At 39.2% G+C, this 23,660-nt stretch overlaps 1 pseudogene; it reads right to left on the bottom strand.

Annotated features, from left to right (window-relative positions):
• Window positions 1-3,923: 3,923 nt before the first annotated feature.
• On the bottom strand, window positions 3,924-23,458 carry LOC102735708 (ADP-ribosylation factor-like protein 6-interacting protein 6 pseudogene; annotated as a pseudogene).
• Window positions 23,459-23,660: the final 202 nt, after the last annotated feature.

Genomic DNA, 23,660 nt, shown 5'->3' on the forward strand with positions numbered 1-23,660 from the left:
TTCCCTGCCTTAAGTCCCATATAGAATTAAAAAATTTGGAAGCCTCTTTTTACATCATTTGATTAAACAGTTTTATGTCTCTTTGCATCTAGGTGTTCCACCAAAGCAATGAAAATGGAGGAAAGAAGGAAGAATGGGTTGAGGAGACAACGTGAAAGTAAAATAAATAGGAGCTTATGACCAATACAATGTTGAGGGAAAAAAATGAGAGAGGAAAGATAGTACATTCAAACTTCCATTAATTCGTTAGTCCATTTATTTAATAAATCTAGATTAAATTCCTGATTTAGCATGCTGCAGTGCTGGGAATAAAAGATGACTAGGACAAGATTCTTTTCCCTACGAAGTAAAAACACACCCAATGAACTACAACACAATGTAATACGTTATATTTTAATACTCTACTACTGTAAACTTAATGTACTGAGGGAAAACAGATGCGTGAACAAGTAATTACTAGGGAAAGCATGTGTGAAGACTCCAGAAAAGAGACAATGTTTATCTTAAATATTAAAAAAAAAAGTGATCTTTCCAGGGAGAGATATGTGGCACAGAAGGTTTGGGACAGAGAAAAAAGTAAACAAAGGTAAAAGGTGTGGAATGCAAGGTGTGTTTGGAAAAGAGGAAATAGTTTGACATGAGTGATTTTCAGGAATGTTTTGGGGAGTGTTGGGGGATGGCCCTGAAAAGCTAAGCTATGAGTAAGTGGCAATGAGTTTTGTAAGTGAAGATTTTTGAATTATATCTTATAGGCTATTGACAATCATTAGAGTTTTTTTTTTAAAGATTTATTTATTTATTTATTTGAGAGAGAGAGAGAGAAAGAGAGAGCAGGGGGAGGGGCAGAGGAAGAAGGAGAGAACCTCAGGCAGACTCTCTGCTGAGCATGGAGCGTAAGGCAGGGCTGGGTCTCAAGACTGTGAGATCTTGACCTGAGCTGAAATTAAGAGTCAGATGCTTAACTGGATAAGCCACCCAGGTGTCCCAACAATTAGTAGAGATTTTTAAAAGGAGAGTAACAGGAACAATTTATATTTTTCTTAGGTAACTCTGAAAGTAGGATAGATCAGAGAAGATTTCTTTTTTTTTTTAAAGATTTTATTTATTTATTTGACAGAGAGAGACACAGTGAGAGAGGGAACACAAGCAGGGGGAGTGGAAGAGGGAGAAGCAGGCTTCCCGCCGAGCAGGGAGCCCGATGCGGGGCTCGATCCCAGGACCCTGGGATCATGACCTGAGCAGAAGGCAGACGCTTAATGACAGCCACCCAGGCACCCCGAGAAGATTTCAATAATATAGGGAAGATGGTGGGACAAGAAATGACAGGGAAATGAGGGAAGCTTAAGAGACAGTTTGAAAATAGAGTGAACTGGACCTTGAGACTAACTGCTCAACTCAGTGTGGGAGGGGAGATGACAGAATGAGACAGAATGGAGAGTGGTACTACCAACTGAAGAGGACATGTGGAAGAGGAGCAGGTTGGGGGGAAAGTCATGATCATACTGAAATAGATTTTGTTTGCAAGGCATTTGGGTGGGGATTTTAGTGGCCTAGAGGAAACAGTTCTGAGGCTTAAAAGTTTGGGCTGATGATAGAGGTTTGAAAATCGTATTGATATTGGTCTTAATCAAAATCAGGAACAAAATCGTGTTGCCCTGGGAGAAGTTGTAATATAAAAAAAAGAAGAAGGCTGAGAATTGACATCTTAAGAAAACAGGTATTTGAGGGACGCCTGGGTGGCTCAGTTGGTTAAGCGTCTGCCTTCGGCTCAGGTCATGATCTCAGGGACTTGGGATCGAGTCCCACATCCGGCTCCCTGCTCACCAGGGAGTCTGTTTCTCCCTCTCCCTCTGTCTCTTCCCCCTGCTCGTGCTCTCTCTCTCAAATAAATAAATAAAATCTTAAAAAAAAAAAAAAAGAAAACAGGTATTTGAGAGGTTAGCACAAGGTGTCAGCAAAAGAGATGGAAAGTCATCCAAGAGAAGTAGTGAATAAAGAAAGACTGATGTCATGAAATTTAGTAGAGGAGCACCCAACAATATCACAATGTACTTCAGAGAGTTAAATCAAGTGTTACCTGAAACTGGGTTCACCACTTGGTGGATGGCAAGCCAAAAGACATAGGCAAGCCAAAGAAGAGGAAAAGGAAAGTTTTACCTGCAATAAGTAAAGGAGAACACCAGGGATATTTCCTAAAGCAGTGTCTCCTTGAACAATAAAACTGGGGAAATTTAAAGCTAATGGTGCATGATATTCAAGAAGGAGTTTGCAGAGTGGGGAATTCAGCATGGCACTGGGGCAAAAGTCTTTTTTTTTTTTTTAGAAATATCATTAAATCATTTACTCAGTAACAACACTTAGCAGGTAACAGTAATGAGGCTGTACATACTCATTTCCCATTTAGCCTGAATTAGGAGTTTAGCTACACAATGCTTTCTTAATATAAGTTTTTCCATGGCCAGGGAAAACAGCATTTTAAATGGTCCATCTTCTTAAAATTGAAGCGACTTTCTAAACAGGTATATAGAAAGGAAGTGGGAACAATTAAACTTAGTTACTATGAAAAAGAAAATTAACACCACAATTATAGAAGAACATTTAAATAGGAAAATTATGAAACTATATATTAAAAAAGTATACATATATACACTATATCAAAATATCTTTTCTATTTTGGTAACTAAATTTTTGAGATTAAAAACAGAGTAGTTCAAGCATTTCTAAATATAAAAATTTCAGATCTATATTTATTAAAAACAAAATAACATCAGTTCTGTTGGAGTAACCATATATACACCAAGACAAATATTTGCAACTTTGGAAACACAAATAATGAACAATTCAAACTTCTCAGTATTTTAACTGCTTAAATAATCTACCTTTTTTTAAATCTTCTTTTACTAAAATAGGTTTACTTAATTTTAAAACTCAAGTCAGTGTATGTTTTTTTGTTTTTGTCTTTGGGTTTTTGGTTTTTTTTTTTTGCTTTTTGTAAAAGACAACATACTTACTTAAAATGGTAGGCATTAAGTTTGCACAAGCTAAAAAATAACATTTACATTGTCTAGATGTAGCCATTTTAAAAACATACAAATTTAATATATAGTAGGAAAATATGTAAAAAGAAACCACATAAAGAGTTATACCCCATTAAAAAATATAAATGCACATTGGGGTGACTGGGTGGCTCAGTCAGTTAAGCAGTCTGACTCTTGATCTCAGCTCAGGTCTTGATCTCAGGGTTGTGGGTTCAGGCCCCACATTGTGTTCCATGCTGGGCATGGATCCTACTTAAAAAAATAAAATAAAATAAAAATATATGATGCACCTTCTATTGATTTTTATAATTATTGAAAACTATTCTGATTTAAAAGTAGCTTCTATAAAATGTCAAAGTAATATGCATTGTTTGTTTTCCTAATATCATGAATAAATAAGTATTTCTATTACAGTTGAATAGTACTACTAATATTTCTTAGCAGAAGTGTAGTATTACACATGGAAAGGTAGGCATTGCCCTGTATTCAAATTTTTGTGTTTGATTTCCATTAAAATGCTTTCTATAACTTATAAGGACAATACACACAAAAGTAAAAAGATGAGGTAAATATCTTACAGTTTTAGGGAATTATTTGAAACTTAATATTCAGATATTTTCCATGCTTAAGCTCTAGAATGATGCTTAAAAAGATCCTCTGAAACAAAACAAAACAAAAATAAACAGAAAGTCCTCCATAATGACAATGATATGACACATATCTGAACCACACAATGAATAGCAGGTTTCTTGGTCTTCTGAATAGGCAAATGATGTTCTTCCCTCTTATTACAGAGCAATCATGACTAAGTTTTGCCAAAATTTTTGCTTCGGTGTGGGTTTACATGAGGCACCATGCTCCAGTTAAGAGCAACTAAAATGTCATTCAAAATTGCCATGCTATATAGCCCATGTGGAAAGAATGTCTGGTCAGTTTCTTGAATCTGACAGGTGAAAGAGAAGTAGGAGGAAATATTCCTGGCTCAAAAGAGTCAAAATAAGTCACTTTCCAAGAAAATCGACAGCAAGAGAATCCTGCAGATAGAGATATTGCAAGTAGAGTCCAGAATCCTAGTAGCCCAGGATCTATGTTGTCTTTATTCTTCAAATTCTCAGCATGTTAACTCTTTTATGATCAGGTAGGCGATGGCGAGGAGGATGGCGAACAGCAGAGAACAGGGAATTGAGAGGCCACGGACAGGCCACCTCCTGGACTTGGCCACCTGCAACTGCCCAGAAAATGCCGTTGTGCTGATCGAGCAGAACCGGAGACCCGTCCCTGTCCCACTGGAGTAATGAGCCCTTCCTAGGCTCTGATGACACCCTGGCTGAGAATTCCTCCCAGAGGCTGGGGGACACTTGGTCGCATCCGTCCTCGTCATCCACTTTACGCTCACACCAACTGTCCCCCTGAGTGAAGGCTGAAAACGCCCGCCGGCGGGGCAAACAGGACAGGGGTGCTGAGGCATCTTCACAGGACAGCCAGGCGCCTCCTGCTCCCCATGAAACACACGGGTGAAGAGGGGCAAAAGTCACCTTAAAGTGACCGAGTCCAGGTCAAAGTCACCAGGGCTGGCAAGAGCCAGCATCTTTAATTCTTTGGCTTAGTTGGTCCAGTATGTGAGTGCCCAAAGGTGTTTAGAGCTGGCAAAGATAACTCAAGAATGTTAGTCCAATCTTTACTTTTGAACTAGCAATGGGAGTTTTACCCCTGATTTATTGTCACTGATAGGATTAGGCTATCTCCTGACCTGACAGTGGCTGTTTATTCTTACATTTTTGCTGTTGTTGTTTTTGTTTGTTTCCTTAAAATCATTATCTACCGAGGTCAGTTCTTCTGCAATTTCAATAAATCCCAGGAAGTTCTGCAAGAAATGTGCTTTGGGAAAATAGCATAGATCACAAGATGTCCGGGAGCCTAAAATGACTTTTGTCAAGAAAGATATGTCTCATCTTTCTTTTTCGGGGGACCCCTAACTCTTTCTGCTTACAGAAGGGCATACAAAGAGAGACTGTTGTACCTGGAAGTTAGAAGATTTTGGTGACTTTTTAGAATAGTATCTATAGCATGATTGGTACAAACCATACTACAGTAGGTTGAGGAGTGAGAAAAAGGAGGATGGCAGGAGAGAAATCAGACAGTAGCTTAAGGGACATTTAGGGGAGAGGCAGGAAAAAGAAAACTATTTCAGACTTCTGTAAAAATATGCTGTAGAAGTTCTAAACTACATTTTTTTAAAAGATTTATTTATTTATTTGAGAGAGAGAGAGAGAGCAAGAGCAGAAGGGGCAGAGGGAGAGGGAGAGAGAATCTCAAGCAGACTCCAAGCTCGGCGGGAAGCCCAGTGCAGGCCTGGATCCCAGGACCCTGAGATCATGACCTGAGGCCAAAACGAAGAGTCCCACACTTAACCAACTGGGCCCCCCAGGTGCCCCTCTTTTTTTTTTTTTTTAAGATTTATTTATTCATTTGAGAGAGAGAGAGAGAGCGCGCACATGGGCAAGCAGGCGAGGGAGAGAGAATCCTCAAGCAGACCTCTGCTGAGCAGGGAGCGCACCCCGGGCTGGATACCAGGACTCTGAGACCATGACCCAAGCCGAAATCAAGAGCCAGCTGCTTAACTTACTCAGCCACCCAGGTGTCCCTCTAAGTTACATTCTTAATTATTTTATTGAAAAAATAAACTAGTGAAATAAGGGTTTACACAGATTTATGCAAGCTGGGGCTCCTGGATGCTCAAAAGTGACCCACCCATGATAGTGTAACTGACCAAACATCCTGTTGTCCGATGTGCAGCAAAGCCTGAACACTGTCACCAGTTTTTGTGGCAGAGAAAAAGGGTTTTAATGCAGGGCACCAAGCACAGAGATGGGAAAAAAATTTTCAAATCTGCATCCCCAAGGAAAGGGAAAGCTGAGAATTTATAGGAATTTACGGGGTGGGGGGTGTCTTGAGCGTGGATGTAGGTGATTGGTGGTTGGAAAAAGGTGAGGTAAGGGGAAGGGAAGGTATCACTGCTTCTCTCAGGCGCCACCTAGTGACACGCTTGTACATCCCTCCTATGTATAAAAAATGAATGGCCTGCCAACTTGAGGAATGGACAGGAGGATCTCAGGGTGTGTCCTCATAGAGGCTACTTTCCTTCACCCTTATCCCTTCTGCACAACTGCAAGAATTCCTCCTGGTTTACTCCAGTTTTAGCTAGTCTCATCGGTGGTCAGTACCACTTCTGCAAAACAGGCTCATAAATCAAGTTAGCCAGAGTTTCTTAAGGGTAGCATGATCAAACATTTGCTACCTTAACCTATCAGTTTCAGTAGTTCTGAAAATATTTAAGTTACTTTTCAACATCAGGATTATCTATGCCAATTCATGTATTTATCTGAGATAAACTTGGTAACTAAAATGTTAAAAACTATTTTTAAAGCCTTCAACCTAGCATAGGTAGGGCTTATCTGTACGAAAAAGATTATTTATAAGTGCAGAACATTTGGTAAGTAAAATCTTTAAACTGAAATTTTTCTTCTCCTGCGCACTACTCCATTCCCAATCCATGTAGAATAGATTTTAGTCATCGGTGTACAAAAAGTTGAAACGGGGCAAGAATTTCTGTCTCCTTCAAGGGTCCTTCTAGCTGGACTGAGAATCAAATCGACATGAGACAGATTATCAGGAGAAAATAAAATTTAATAATCTATGTGGGGAATCAACGCAGACATGGAAATTCTAAAGATAGTTAGGCAAAAAGAAGTATATGTGTCACCCTGAACTAAGGAGAGGGGGGGTAGGGGTCTGAGACTTCAGAAAAAAGGAATGCAATTCACAGGACAATAAGCAGAAAAGCAGATGTTTGGTAATTAGATGCTTGCCCTGCCATACAGATGGGTCACTCAAATAAAATTTATTTAGGCTAATAACTCTCATTCTGGGAAAGACCCCTAATTTAGATTCTTCTATGTATTTAAGGAAGGGGCAAAATTTCTCTTGAAGTGGTAAGGTCTCCACTGCCTTCAGCTCAGAATAATCTTCACACCAAAGAGGCCCATCTTGGGGTGGCCTGCCCTCAGCTCCTCAGAGTCAAAGTAACAATGCAAACTACTTGTCCCTAATTGCAAAGGGATTTATTGCTTAAAAAAATAGATAAAATATTTTGTACAACAACAATACCATATCTAATAGAGACTTCATAAACATACCTTTCTGTTCTGTCTACTCACTGTCAAATGATGGTTAATTCCCACAGTGCGGCCAATAGAGAAAAATCAGAGGCTAAAGTTCTGCTGTTTTGGCTGTGACCTAAGAATCTATAACACTTTGTTATTAGTTACCTATTGCTGCACAAACAATTGGCTCTAAATATGGTGGCTTAAAATGACAACAAACATTTATTATCTCACACACTTTCTATGGGGCAGGAATTCTAAAGCAGTCTAGCTGGTTGGTTCTGGCTTGGGTTTTTCTTTATGAGGTTGCAGTCACATGCCAGCAGTCATTTGAAGGCTTGACTAGGGCTGGAGGATCCTCTCCCTAGATGGTCCACTCACATGGCTGATAAATTGGTGCTGGAAATTGGCAGGAGGCTTTATTTAGTTCCTTACCCTAAAGACATCTCCATGGGACTATTTGAATTTCCCCAATGCACGGTGACCACCTTTCCCAGAGTGAGGGATCCAAGAGAAAGAAGGCTTTGTGACCAGGACTCAGAAGTTGCACTTTGTGATTTCTACAGCATTCTATTGATAGCATGGTCCGGTCCTATCCATTGTGACAGGGGAATACACAGGGGTGAGAATTCTAAGGATGAGGTTCACTGGGGGCCATCCTGGAGCCTGGATCCCACATATTTATCATGGAGATGCCAATGTGTTACTTTGTGTGAGTCGGTTTTATAGTTCTTGCACAAAGACAGGGATTGATGCTCACATTAGCAGTGAGTCTTCTTTGCACTGGCTTATTCGCACATGCCTAGTAATCGCCACTGTAACTTCTAGCAAGTGAGAAAGGTGCAGGGTTAGCTACTGTCTGGACTTCAGACAGCAGGAGGATTGGCTGCTGTCATTGCACAAAGCTGGTTAACCCCAGAGAACAGAGGACATGGGGAAGAGGTTCATTTTAAGTATCATACCAATAACAGGAGTGTCTATGGGGGAAAGTACATGCTGCTCTGATTTTTCGATGCTGCTCTTTCCATTATATCTCTGTGCTAAAAATTTGATTGGTACAAAAGCCAACTTCCTTCAGCAAAGGGTAGGGTGAAGGTGTCATTCTAGGTTTTTAAAATGTGTATGTTTGCCTTAATGCCTGTATTTTAAATACTTATACATTTCTCCCGGATGACAATAGTGGTGAGAACCTAGGAAACAAGCGCTAAAGTGTTCACTCTTTTCTCTTGTTTTCCTAACATGCATGTATCATCGATTTGAGGATATGTGGAGGTCATTTTCCACACCTGCATTTAACAATTATATAAACATATATGTATTCTCTCTCTAGACGCTTATAAATTCCCACTTCGAAATACCTCTCAGACTGAATCAAAGAGAGAAATGATGAAACATATTTTAAAAAACATTCATTTTCTTTTTTTTTTTTTAAGATTTTATTTATTTATTTGAGACAGAGAGAATGAGAGAGAGAGAGAGAGCACATGAGAGGGGGGAGGGTCAGAGGGAGAAGCAGGCTTCCTGCCGAGCAGGGAGCCCGATGCAGGACTCGATTCCGGGACTCCAGGATCATGACCTGAGCCGAAGGCAGTCACTTAACCAACTGAGCCACCCAGGCGCCCTAAAACATTCATTTTCAAGTGTGAACTAGATCTCATATTCTAGAGGCACCTCTCAGTAGTTACACACAAATCTAACTGAATGATTGAGGTCAGGCAATCCTACCACAAAAATATTAATAGGCTTTTGGCCACATTGAAATTTGTGTTGTCCAGATGCTTTCAGGCATAATTGTGATGATGTTGAGATCTGATTCTAAATTGGCAATTTATTGCACTATTTTTTTAAGTTAGCAGCATTTAATTGATTTGAGAATTATTTCTATGTTTGATATTTGGAGGAGAATGACAAATACCTCTTGTCCAGAATAACATTTTAAGACAAATTTCACATGACAGAGTGTTCTGTGATGCCAATGTTACTCTTAGCTATTTTCTACAAGAGAGCATAATTATGATATTTCCATCAGCAAAATTATTTTAGATTTTTAAATAAAAGATGGTTTGCTTTATGTCAATGTAGTTGAAAGATAGACTTTACTGATACATTGTAAAAAAATTCACTGTTTAGTGTTTCCATAGAGAAATTACCAAGTAAAGCAATCTCAGTGAAGACTATTTTGGACAAAGAAGCTCAAAATACACCTATATACCTTTTTCAATAAACATTAATGTCATCATGATAATGGTTTATTTTATTTTATTTATTTTTAAAGATTTTATTTATTTATTTGACAGAGAGAGACACAGCGAGAGAGGGAACACAAGCAGGGGGAGTGGGAGAGGGAGAAGCAAATTCCCCGCAGAGCAGGGAGCTGGATGCGGGGCTCGAATCCAGGACCTTGAGATCATGACCTGAGCCAAAGGCAGACGCTTAAGGACTGAGCCACCCAGGCGCCCCCATGATAATGGTTTATTAAGGATGAGGTTTTGTTTTGTTTTTTTTTAATGATACTGTGGAAAGAGACTGAATTAAGACAGAAAAATAAGAGTTCCAGTCCTAACTCTGTTGTGTATTACTGTAATCTTGAGTAAGTCCCTTAATATCTTTGTTTTCAGTTCCATCAAGTGTGCCTGGGTTATAATCTACTGTGAGGATTAAATGAACAAATATATGAAATAATCCTGGTATAGATTCTAGAAATATTAGGTACTAAGTAAATATTCATGTCTATATTTACATTTTCTTTATTCTTTCCTCCTAGTTGCAAACTCTATTAGGTAACAGGTAAATCTAAGAAAATATGTTGCAAGAAGAAAAATCTTTTGTGTAATTTTGTGCCAAGTTATTTCAGCCATGCAATTTTGCTAATGGATGTAGTTGGTTTAGGACTAAGGAGTATCTATAAACAAAAGTTTATTGTGTGTGATTTCTTGACAAATTTTATTGTTAAAATTCCTTATTTTAGGGAAACCATTATGTAAAATATTGAATTTAAAAGGGGCCAAATGGTGGGCAGCATGATGATGATGATAATCTGAATGCCTTTACAAGGAACATGACATTTGCAATTCTCTTTAGCTCCCAGCATTTCCTGCTGTTTTAATGGCTGGCTTCCTTCCTTTATACTACCTGAATAGTTCTTGTAAATATTCGTTTGTTGTCTGTGATTTCAAGCATTCATCCTAAGGATTTATTATTAAGCAAGACAATTTCCCTCTCCTGAGTTATGAGTGGAATGTGGAGTTTGCCTACCAGAGCATCAGCTACAATAATACAAACTCAGATACTCGTGCTCATCTACTACTTTCAAAGGCCAAAGAAAAAGCAGCAGTAACAAAAATAATAGCTGATTATATCAAAACAGAAAAGGGCAAAACAAATCAACTTCCCCCTAAATAGATAAAAATGATCTACTTTGTTCTTTAGCTTCAGAACGGTAGCATACTTCCCTTCTGTAAATAGTATTGTGTCCAGCATAGCCTATTTTGTAACATGTCTATACCTAAGTCAGGAATCATAGACATCTTAGGATTCAACAGTTTCAATTCCAGATCCTCTGAAAACTGATAGAATTCTGTTGAATTCTTACTATCAGCTTTGGAGCTTGTATCTTCAATGACAGGGACAACTTTTCTTAAAAATGTTTTCTTTCCCTTTAATTTGAAAATAATGTGTTCCAAATACTTTGATTTTTATTGCAATTATCATTACAAATTTAAGAAAAAGTAAATGTTATCATAACATATACGTAAGCATGAAACTAAAATTCAGGTTTTGTTCACTTGTTTCGCAAAATTGGCTTATATTACCTAATAATCTGATCATTGAATTTATAGCTAATATTTACTCAGGATTAGACATATCATAATTGGAGCATGTTCCAATAAAACTATGTTTGGCATTACATCTAGTCTCCTAGTGCTTCCCAGGATTTCTTTTCTTTTTTTTTTTTTAAAGATTTTATTTATTTATTTGACAGAGAGAGAGTTAGTGAGAGCAAGAACACAAGCAGGGGCAATGGGAGAGGGAGAAGCAGGCTTCTTGCCAAGCAGGGAGCCCGATGTGGGGCTCGATCCCAGGACCCTGGGATCATGACCTGAGCTGAAGGCAGACGCTTAACGACTGAGCCACCCAGGCGCCTTCCCAGGATTTATTTTCATGCTTATTTTACTGTACTTGTTCCCCTCCCCCCCCCGCCTTTTATCTTCTTATGCTAACCTTCAAATAAGAAGATAGAGTATGGATAATAAAGTGAGGAGAATCCAGATGCCTCAGTAATGTAAAGGGCATTAGATTCCTCCAACTTAAAAACAACTTTATGATTTGGGATCGAATAGGTAGGTTAGTTTATAAGTACTGACATATTGGGGCGCCTGGCTGGCTCAGTGGGTAGAGCATACAACTCTTGATTTTGGGTTGTGAGTTAAAGCCCCACGTTGGGCTCAGAGCTTACTTAAAAAAAAAAAAATGAAAAAAAAAGTGCTGACATGTTATCTAATCATCAGAGTTATGAAACAGCAGGTACAAGAGCAGTTCTAGAGATTCATTTCTGTTGACACTTTTAGGACACTGGGGAAAAAGTGTGATTGTCAGTTATTTCATTTTGTTATTTTTTTAAAAGACCTGCTGATTTTTTTTTTTTTTTTGGTGTAGCTCAGGAATCATTCTAAGTTTTCCCAACATGGCTCGCACATCATGCAGCCGCTTCCAGCTGTACTCTTTCCTTTATTCTCCATTTATGTGATTTTTTCCCCCCAAGATAATTCAGGTTTTCTTACCTCATTGAAAAGTAATAACTTCCATATATAAACATGAAATAATGTTATTCCTTCATTTGCTCAAAACCTGTGTATTGAACATTCTTCTGGGTTTTTTTTCGTTAACGATTTTATTTATTTATTTGACATAAAGAGAAACAGCGAGAGAGGGAACACAAGCAGGGGGAGCTGGAGAGGGAGGAGCAGCTTCCCACGGAGCAGGGAGCCCGATGCGGGGCTCGATCCCAGGACCCTGGGACCACGACCTGAGCCGAAGGCAGACGCTTAACGACTGAGCCACCCAGGTGCCCCAATTCTTCTGTTTTTTGGGACAGGCACTGGGGATGCAAAGTCTAATAAAATATGGTCCACAGATAACTAAATGTACAAGGGGAGAAGTTCTGATAATGATGTGTAACGTGACATGGAGTTGCAGTGGGAGGGCATTCATGTCATCTGGGGTGGGAATTCTCAACTTCAGCTGCACATTAGAATCACCCAGGGAGGTGCTAAAAATCCCTATGCCCAGGTGACATCCCCAACCAATTAAATCAGAATCTCTGAGGGTGGGTCTCAGGCCCCAGTTTTATTTTTAGAGCTTCCAAGTGATTCTAATGTGCAGCCAAGTTTGAGAACCACAGGTCTGGATATTCAGAGATGGGGTCCTAGAAGAGGTGAGACTTGAGTTTTATTTAGAAGTGAGTAAGGAAAGGGTTAAGGCATAGGCAGGGAGAGAGAGGGGACTGCTGGCTGGGCTCTGAAACTATTCCTGGCAGGCAGAAGCCTAAGCCAAAGTGAATAAGAGATAAGGAAGCAGACCACCTGGCCTCCAATGGATGGGAATATTTTTCTCTGGTGGCTATAGTATAATCATAGAAAATGGCTAAACCTCAAGGAATTAAGTCATTAAGGGTGTTATCAATAGTCCATGCTCAAACCAAGCTGGCACAAGAATTTCACGGCCACAAGCTTCCCAGTCAGTTCCCAATAAAAGACTGCCACTAAAAGCCCTCAGTGGCAACCCACTCGGGACCCCTCTCACTCTAGAGAGCTTCTCCTTTCCTTTCTGCTCTCACTTTCACCTAATAAACTTTCACTTCATTTCACCCTTTTGTGTACACAAGATTCATTCTTCGACTCCGTGAGACAAGAACCCTGTAATCCTGTAACAGATGTATGAAGAGATTAGGGGATGCCATACTAGGGAGAGAGGGAGTCTTCTGAAGAGGCAAAGGGTTATGAAATAACACGACAGGTTTAGGCAACTCATGAGTTATTCAGTACGGCAGAAGGAAAAACAGTGAATGGACTGTTCTAAGGAAGGTAGGTAGAGAACTAATCATCAAAGACATCGACCTATTTATTTTCAACAGAAATGATTGTCATAGTCTGAGACAAACTGGGCATAGGAAATAAGGAATGAGTTTAGAAAGGAATAAAGATCTAAAGATTTAGAAGAATAAAGATAGGAGACTAGGAGTGGATGGCTATGAGGAAGAAAGGAATAAACCAAGATGGATAGGGTAGCACCCTCTGGAAGGAGCTAGTACTTCAAATAACTTAGGCAGAGGGGCTGCCTGAGGCAGGAAGGAAGAAAAAATTTTGATTAATGTAGACCAGGATTATATTCAATGTGGAAATCAGACAGGATTAATGTTTCTAGACAACTGTTTCCTCGTGTGTAATTTCATAGTGTGGATCGGGACGATAGTGCCTGGCCAAGGGGGTAGAAGGAACTAGGTAGGAGGTCCATGTCCTCTGTTACCTGGCCAGAGGGATCAGGACTCAACTATTTTAGGCGTGGAGAATCAGAGACCTGGTCTGAGGAGCAGATAGTGAGGTTGTTGTTTGATGCTTACTTTAATAACCAGGGTTTGAAATCCTTCCTTTCCACACCTCTCTGCTGCTCCTTACTCTGCTTTCTCCTCCTATCTCCTGCACGTCCGTCTGAGTATGGAGAGGGACCACTGACCTATTTCTAAACCTCATTTATTACTGGGGAAGAAACTTCTTTTTTTATAAATATTTTATTTATTTATTTGAGACAGAACGTGAGAGAGAGAGCACACAAGCAGGGGGAGAGACAGGCAGAGGGAGAGGGAAAAGCAGACTCCCCGCTGAGCAGGGATCCCAATGCGGGACTCGATCCCAGAACCCTGGGATCGTGACCTGAGCTGAAGGCAGACGCTTAACTGACTGAGCCACCCAAGCACCCCTGGGGAAGAAACTTTTAACATAGTGTTGACTAAACAAGATTTTCTCTGATTTGGGGAGTGGCTGTGCTCGAGCCTACAAAAAACATGCTATCATTATCCAAAGATGGAGGTATATGGAGATTGATAGTGACAGATTCTCACAAACCTATTTACTTCTTTTACAGGGTTCCATCATGAGACCTCTGGTTTGCCTTTGCAGAAGGGCATCTCTCTTAGATGTAGTTTGTAGCCACAGAACAGAAATAATCAATTGACTAGGGCACCTGGGTGGCTCAGTTGGTTAAGCGACTGCCTTCGGCTCAGGTCATGACCCTGGAGTCCCAGGATCGAGTCCCACATCGGGCTCCCTGTCAGCAGGGAGTCTGCTTCTCCCTCTGACCCTCCCCCCTCTCATGTGCTCTCTCTCTCTCATTCTCTCTCTCAAATAAATAAAAAATCTTTAAGAAAAAAAAAAAAAGAATCAATTGACTGTAGAGGGTTAAATAGAGCCCAACCCTCAGGTTGATTTGCATGGAACTAAATGGGCAGACTTGACAGAGGAGTATTAATAAATACACTAGCACTCAGAAAATAAATATATAGCTATACCAGCAGATTTAGGGCCTACCTGTGTCTGTAACCACATACCCTGCCCACCACTTGTTACAAAGGGCCCACTCTCTCTGCTTTTATTTGTGACAACACTTCCATGAGTATACTGGATTCCACCCTGTTAAAAGATTTTGGCTCTACAATTATCCCCTTGGCTTCTTTATTAACAATTTCCTTTTCCCTGCTGGACCTTTACCACCAATTACCAACACATTGCTGTCTTTAAAAATAACCCTGACCTCACATTCCCCTCCAGGTACCAGTCTTAGTTTTCTTATCTTCTTTATCTTAACCCATTTATTATCTCCATTTTTCTTAGTCCTTTCAAGAAGGGCCATCTCTATTCCCTCTTTCTACTTCTTTACCTCAACTTTCTCCTGAACACACTCCAATAGGACTTTCATTTTCTCTCTTCCCCTACAGTCACTCTTGTAAAGGTCATTAATAACTTTCAAATTGCCCAAGTTGATGGCCAAATCTTAATTCTCATTTCACCTGACTTTATTAGCATCATTTGGCAACAACTAGTCCCCGTATCAAGCTTGAACCCTCTCTTCTTTTGACTTAGGGTACTGTTCTTGGCTGGTTTTAACTCACACCTCACTGGCTACATCTTCTCACTTACCTTGCTTTTATTTCCTTTTCTTAACTTCCCTATTGCCCCTCATTCCTTCTCAAGTTACACCCATTCGCCAGGTCATCTTATCCAGTCCAATGACTTTGATTTCCATCAATGTGCTGACTCATATTTTTATCTCCAGTCTTTCCCATGAGTTCTAGACTCATTTATCAAACTGTCTTTTTCAAAATCTCCATGTGAATCTTATTTTATGCTTCAAACAGAAATTCTTCATCTACATCAGTTTCTTCCCCAGTGTTCCCTTACCTCAATACTTAAATTATAATTCTTGGGCGCCTGGGTGGCTCAGTTGGTTAAGCGACTGCCTTCGGCTCAGGTCATGATCCTGGAGTCCCGGGATCGAGTCCCGCATCGGGCTCCCTGCTCGGCGGGGAGTCTGCTTCTCCCTCTGACCCTCCTCCCTCTCATGCTCTCTGTCTCTCATTCTCTCTGTCTCAAATAAATAAAAATAAAAATCTTTAAGAAAAAATTATAATTCTTATAGTTGATAGAATTTATGTTATTTTCTCTTGGCTACCTCTTTGATCTGTACTGTTTGCTACTCTTTCTCTTGACTCATTATACTAGCCATATTGATCTCCTTCCTGTTTTTGAAAATGCCAGGCACACTCCCACCTCAGGGCCTTTGCACTTTCTGCTCCCCCTCCCCGAAATGTGTTTCCCTGAGATATTCCTGAGGCTTACTCCCTTACATCATTCAGGTCTCTGCTCAAATGTCATCTTTTTAGAAAGCCTTTCTTGTTAACCCTAAAACTAAAAGCTTTTAAACATAATTCTCCATTCTATTTCTGTTTTATTTTTCTTTGAAAAACTTATCACTACCTAAGATTATGTTATTTATCTGTTTACTTTTCACCTGTCTTCCTTTTTTTTTTTTTTAAAGATTTTTTAATTTATTTTTCAACAGAGAAAGAGAGACAGCAAGAGAGGGAACAGAAGCAGGGGGAGTGGGAGAGGGAGAAGCAGGCTTCCCGCTGAGTAGTGAGCCCGATGTGGGACTCGATCCCAGGACCCTGGGATCATGACCTGAGCTGAAGGCAGACGCTTAAAGACTGAGCCACCCAGGCACCGCTTTTTTTTTTTTTTAAAGTTTTTTTATTTAAATTCCAGTCAGTTAACATATAGTGTAATATTAGTTTCAGGCATCTTTCTTACTAAAAAAAGCTCTAAGAGGGCAGGGATTTTGTCTGTATTGTTCCCAGCTTCATTATTTGCATCTCGTATTGTGTGTAGCACACAGTAAGGAGTTGAGTAAGTATTTGTTGACTGCTGATCAAATGAGTGAAAGAGCTGTTTATGAAATGAGATTCACCTGGATAAGAATGATGAGGGTTGCTGGAGGGGAGAGGGGTGGGGGGATAGGGTAGCTGGGTGATGGACATTAAGGAGAGCATGTGATATAATGAGCACTGGGTATTATATGACTGATGAATCACTGACCTCTGAGACATCTGAAACCAATAATACATTATATGTTAATTTAATTTAAATAAAAAATATGAAAAAAAGAATGAATCATTTTGTGTTAAAATGATCTGATATAGTTTCTTGATTATTAGAAAACTTTTTGGGGCACCTGGATTAGTCAGTCGTTAAGCATCTGCCTTCGGCTCAGGTCATGATCCCAGGGTCCTGGGATTGAGCCCCGCACCGGGCTCCCTGCTCTGCGGGAAGCCTGCTTCTCCCTCTCCTTCTCCCCCTGCTTGTGCTCTCTCTCTCTCTCATTGTGTCTCTCTCTGTCAAATAAATAAATAAAATCTTAAAAAAAAACTTTTTAACTATGAGGAAACCATTATTTTTAGGCTTGCCCTAGAGTTGTATTCGATATGCCCTCATAAACAAATTTCCAAGCAATGTGGCAAATTGTTCTTTATCTTATTCTAATAATTAATCTGGTGTTTGAACTCAAATAGGAAACATTAATTCCCCTTTGTTTTCTCAGAATTTGACTTTGTTATATACCCAACAGTTCTCCACCCCTTCATTTTTCTATCATTCCTTTATCTTAATAACGATACGTAAAATACAAAAGAGAAGGTAGAAGCAATCAGTTAGACTCTAGTGACGCAGTCTATGTTCTACATCAATGGATAGGTTTTAAATGGAACAGAGCGGGGCGCCTGGTGGCTCAGTCATTACGTGTCTGCCTTCTGCTCAGGTCATGATCTCAGGGTCCTGGGATTGAGCCCCACATCGGGCTCCCTGCTCAGTGGGAAGCCTGCTTCTCCCTCTCCCACTCCCCACCTGCTTGTGTTCCCTCTCTCGCTGTGTCTCTCTCTATCAAATAAATAAAAAAATCTTTAAAAAATAATAAATAAATGGAACAGAGGATGAGCTGTATTTTTCCCAAACTGCCTAATTCATAGAGCTAATCTGAGAAAAATGATTTGGCACACAATTGTAAAGGTTAGCTGACAAAGCAGATCGTTGAAATGGTTTTTCTATCTTCCACATTAAGATGTCATTTTAAAAATTAGTGCTATATATAATAAAATTCTGAGTCTGGAGGCTTGTCTTTTTCATGAAAACCTGAAACCTGAGCCATTTATTTCGGCAGTTGTAAACATAAATCCCCATGGCTCATATTATGTTAGTAATCAGAAATGGCCCTTTGAGTAAGCGTTTAAGCATCAATAGCCTTTGAAAAATGTATCAATTCTGTGTTTTCTTTGATAAAGAGGAAAGGTGAGAAGGAGAACTAAAAACATGAAAGTGAGCAAAACTTAAAAATACTAAAAATATTTACAACAGTAAAACCACTTGTTATGTTGTGTTTACATTTCTATAGTTTGTATTTTCAGATTTATAAGGGTTCAATTTTACTTCCAAATTAAACAACAGACAATGAGTAATGTAATATAAAATTGATTTCATTCATCAACTTAACTGGGAAGTATTAGAGATGCCACATTGATATATAGCATCTAATCAAAGGAAAAGCACCCAGTTGCTGATTTCAATGGCTCATATGATAATAAATCCTCAATCCATGCTAGAATTCTGTGATGTTCCTAAGCAACAGTAGTCCTCCAGTGACTTCATTATGATCATGTTAATGTGTGTTTTTTCTCAAGGGTAGTTTGAGAAGCAAACTATAACTATTACGAGTACTGGAATTACAGGGAAAATCCCAAATAGCATATTTTTTGATATTATAAATAGTTCTATGCATAACAACAAAGTATATGAGGTTTACAATGATATTTAGGGCTTGGGGGCTCTTTTGGTATAGTAATTCATGAGCTTTCTAACCTCAGGCTGGGGACATATTTGTAATTTACTTCATTTCTTATAATTCATTTCAGGCTGGAAAGACTCTCAGGTTACACTTTGAAGGTTTCACAAGTGCAATAGCTTGTGATGTGTTTGTGATTCTGGTGATGACTTTAAATATTAAAACTGCAACTCTCATGATATTTACATGGGATCTGCCACTGACAACTTAAGAGAGAATGGTAGTTTCCGGCTTATGAAAACACTTTCTATAATTTAGTAGTTGATATCCATTTAAAAAATTCAACCTTAAAACATCTTAATGCCTACTCAAAGCTCCTTACTTTCTAGTGATGAAACCCACAAACTGTTAAATACAATTTAGTTTAAATACTGGCAAATAATGAGAGACTTTAGAAACATCAGAACTTCTATATCCAAGCGAGCATTATCTTCTTCAAGCGTGTTACCTTAGCAGTCTGTGTGCTCCTTTCAGTGACTCTGCCATTCAAAATATATTGTCCTCAACAAAGGAAATTCTCCTCCACCCTTTTTCTTGTGATAAAAACCACATAATGTGAAATCTACCCTCTTACCAACTTTTTTAGTATGCAGCACACTGTTACTATAACTGTAGTGTTGTATAGCAGATCTCTAGAATGTTTTCATCTGAAACTATTTACCAACTGAACAGTGTATTGGTTAGGATTCTTCAGAGAAACAGATGAGATGTATACATATTTATTAATTGTATATATCATAAAGAGATTTATTATAAGGAATTGCCTCAGGTGAGTATGGAGGCTGAGAAGTCTCAAGATCTGCAGTCAGCAAACTGGAGACCCAGGGGGACAGACGTAGTTCTGGGCTGAGTCCGAAGGCTTGGAGACCCAAATTATTAATATTTTCTTCTTATGGATTTTGGGTAAGACAAGGCAGGAAATAGGGGCGCCTGGGTGGCTCAGTTGGTTAAGCGACTGCCTTCAGCTCAGGTCATGATCCTGGAGGCCCGGGATCGAGTCCCATGTCGGGCTCCCTGCTCAGCGGGGAGTCTACTTCTCCCTCTGACCCTCCCCCTCTCATGCTCTCTGTCTCCCATTCTCTCTCTCTCAGATAAATAAATAAAATCTTTAAAAAAAAAAAAAGACAAGGCAGGAAATATATGATTACAGTAAGATTAAGTAATATGTGTGAACAATTCTTGAATAACATTTTTCAGTCTGTATATTTGCTACTATTGATATTTAAAGTAAGTATACAATACCAGTTATGTATTAGTTTCCACTTAGTATGGCTAATTTCTAGATGATCATAATGAGAAATTATTTTTTAAAATGAAATAATAGATGGCTAGGGAGAGTAGAGAATCAAGTTTGTTAGAAAATATTTCTCTAGGGGCGCCTGGGTGGCTCAGTTGGTTAAGCAACTGCCTTCGGCTCAGGTCATGATCCTGGAGTCCCAGGATCGAGTCCCGCATCGGGCTCCCAGGTCGGCGGGGAGTCTGCTTCTCCGTCTGACCCTCACCCCTCTCATGCTCTCTCTCTATCTCATTCTCTCTCTCAAATAAATAAATAAAATCTTAAAAAAAAAAAGAAAAGAAAATATTTCTCTAGGATTGCCTGGGTGGCTCAGTCAGTTAAGCGTCTGCCTTCAACTCATGTCATGATCCCAGGGTCCTGGGATGGAGTCCTGCATCCGGCTCCTTGCTCAGTTGGGAGCCTGCTTCTCCCTCTCCCTCTGCTGCTCCCCCTGCCTGTGCTTGCTCTCTCTCTCTGACAAATAAATAAATAAAATCTTCAAAACAAACAAAAAAAAGAATGTATTTCTCTAATCTTCCAATACTATTTCTTCCTTTTCTCCCCTACCCACCATAAATTATAGTGTTTAGTGATATTTGCCAACCCTTGGCATATTTAGTTTATATAACCTAATGTTGCTCAGGGGAGAAATATATTTACAGTGCCTGTCTGTAAGAAGACAGAGTATTCTACTGTACATCAGACTTGTCCTGTGAGCTGTCCTGGAGCTTCAAGACCTCAAAGAATCTATGTCTTTACTTAAACATATTAACCAGCATGGATATACATTAAACAGTAAGAGAAAGAGTCTACTTTTTAAATGTAAAATGACAAATTAATTAAGTGACATAAGAAAAAGAAAAGGAAAAAAAAAAAAGAAAAATTCCCCTTCCCTCTCTCGCTGTCTCTGTCAAATAAATAAATAAAATCTTAAAAAAAAAAAAAAAGAAAAGAAAAAGGTCCCCAGAATTAGGAAGTGGTACTAGTAGTTTTCTTCATGACTCTGGAAGTTTTAATCTGTAATATGGTAGTATGGCAGTATGGCAAAAAATATATATATATATATATTTTTTTAATTTGTTATTTGGTTGAAGATAATTTTATAGTTCAAACTGAAGGAAAATAAGGAAAGAGCTTAGAGATGTGGACAGAAATCTAAAAAAAAGACTAGAGTGAAAGTTCTAGAGAATAATCAGTAATTGAAATACTTAAGGAACACTTCCCTACACTAATTTGCATATATGCATATGCATGTGTGTATATATTTGGGTGTATGTAACTTCCTACATTTGTAAGACTGTACTTTTACTTTTCTCTGTTATTATGTTCATACTAGGTGGTAAATAATAGAAGTGCATTTTATTTTAATTATTCATCAGTTTGTTTATTAATGAAATAACAAGTAGGATCTGATCCTAATTAGCAATATCAAGCAGTTCTCCAGCATCAGAGCTTCAACCAATTCATTTTTTGCTCTTGTTCTCAAACTAATGCTTTCTATTTATTTTGTTGTTCAGAGAAGAAAGAAAGGAGCTAAGTTTTTCTTTGAGCACATACTATTGGTCATACATCGTGCTAGAAGTTTACATACAAACCATCTGATTCTTATAACTTGCTAGGTAGTGTTAAACTCAGGTCTGCCCGACTTCCAGCCCATGCACTTTTTGACTATTCATAGTCTTTCTTTTTTTTTTTTTTAAGATTTTATTTATTTATTTGAGAGAGAGAATGAGAGAGCACATGAGAGGGGGGAGGGTCAGAGGGAGAAGCAGGCTCCCCGCGGAGCAGGGAGCCCGATGCGGGACTTGATCCCGGGACTCCAGGATCATGATCTGAGCCGAAGGCAGTCGCTTAACCAACTGAGCCACCCAGGCGCCCCGTAGTCTTTCTTGTTAAGTGTCACAGAACTCAAGATAGTTGATATTTAACAATACAGTTGACCCTTGAACAACACAGGCTTGAAGCGCACAGACCCACTTATATGTGGATTTTTTTAGATAGAGTACAGTACTGTATATGTATTTTCTCTTCCTTATGATTTTCTTTCTTTTTTTTTTAAAGATTTTATTTATTTATTTAATTGACAGAGAGAGACAGCGAGAGAGGGAACACAAGCAGGGTGAGTGGGAGAGGGAGAAGCAGGCTTCCCACCGAGCAGGGAACCCGATGAGGGGCTCAATCCCATGACCCTGGGATCATGACCTGAGCTGAAGGCAGACGCTTAACGACTGAGCCACCCAGGCGCCCCTCTTCCTTATGATTTTCTTAATAACAGTTTCTTTTCTCTAGCTTAGTGTATTGCAAGAATACAGCATATAATACATAAAACATACAAATTATGTGTTGACTGTTTATGTTATTAGTAAGGTGATTCAAAAGTTATACATGGATTTTGGGGGTGCCTGGCTGGCTCAGTGGGTAGAGCATGTGACTACTGATCTCAGGGTCATGAGTTCAAGCCTATTGGGCGTGGAGCCTACTTAAAAAAAAAAAAAAAGGAATACTTGGATTTTTGACTATGTAGGGTGTTGGCATACCTAACCCCTAAGATGTTGAAGGGTCAGCTGTATTAAGCAGAAAATCCTTTTGCTCTTACAAAGCATCTTTCTTTCAGTTGCCAAAATAGTATCATAAAACCCGTTGTATTACTTTATACTTTTGCTTAAAATTCTCTAGCTCCTCATTTCCTTCTTTGTGTAACGTCAGGAGTCTTAAAGTCAGATTCCTCTCTGCATTTGCGGATTCTTCTTCTGTATACCCACACCCACTTTGGGTCCTGTCAAAACAAATTTACTTTAGTTCTCTGAATCTGCCTGGGTTCTTTTCTATTTCCCTGTTACACATTTGCTCTGCCTGTAATGCTTTTATTCCTTAATCCAATGACAAATTTCCACCCTTCTGTATTAGTCTGGGTCTCCAGAGAAGCAGAACCAATATAAGATCTACATGTAAGATTTATTGTAAGAAATTGGCTTGCATGATTATGGAGGCTGAGAAGTCCCAGGATCTATAGTTAGCAAGCTGGAGACCCAGGAGGGCTGATGGTATAGTTCTAGTCTGAGTTGAAAGAACTGAGAACCAGGAGAACTAATGGTGCAAATTCTAGTCCGGGTCCCAAAACAGGAGAAAACTAATGTCCCAGCTCAAAGACAGTCAGGCAGATAAAGCAAATTCTCTGTAACTCCACTTTTTTGTTCTATTCAGGCAGAAAGCAATCTACTTTAAGAAGTCTGTGGATTGAAATGTTAATCTCATCCACAAACACCCTTACAGAAAGGCCCAGAATAATGTTTAACCAAATATCTGGGCTCCCTTGGGCCAGTGAAATTGACATAACATTAACCATCACACCTTCCTTTACATTTAACATTTAAGGGCCATCTATGCTTTTAAGCCTTTCCTGAGCATTCTGGGCTGAGTTAATTGTTTCCCTTGGCACGTATGGCAGAGATCACTAGCTGTTCATCCACTGTTCTTTCCCTGCTGGGCACGCAGTTAGACCACATTACCCAAACTCCTTTTTGCTTTGGTGTGGCCATGTAGCCTTACTTAAATTTTTCTCACACAATCTGCTCTTCTCTGTTCTCCTGTCTGTTAGCTGTTTCCTTATACTGACAAGGAACACATTTGTTACTCTTCCACCCTGCCTCAACCCTACTGTCCTATTGGTTAAATTTTATGTGAGAAATAAATTTTATTGTATTAAGCCACTGATTTGGGGATTTATCTTTTACAACAGCA

Source organism: Leptonychotes weddellii, chromosome 3 (assembly GCF_054177405.1).
Source record: "Leptonychotes weddellii isolate Sample4059 chromosome 3, ASM5417740v2, whole genome shotgun sequence".
Taxonomy (NCBI): domain Eukaryota; kingdom Metazoa; phylum Chordata; class Mammalia; order Carnivora; family Phocidae; genus Leptonychotes; species Leptonychotes weddellii.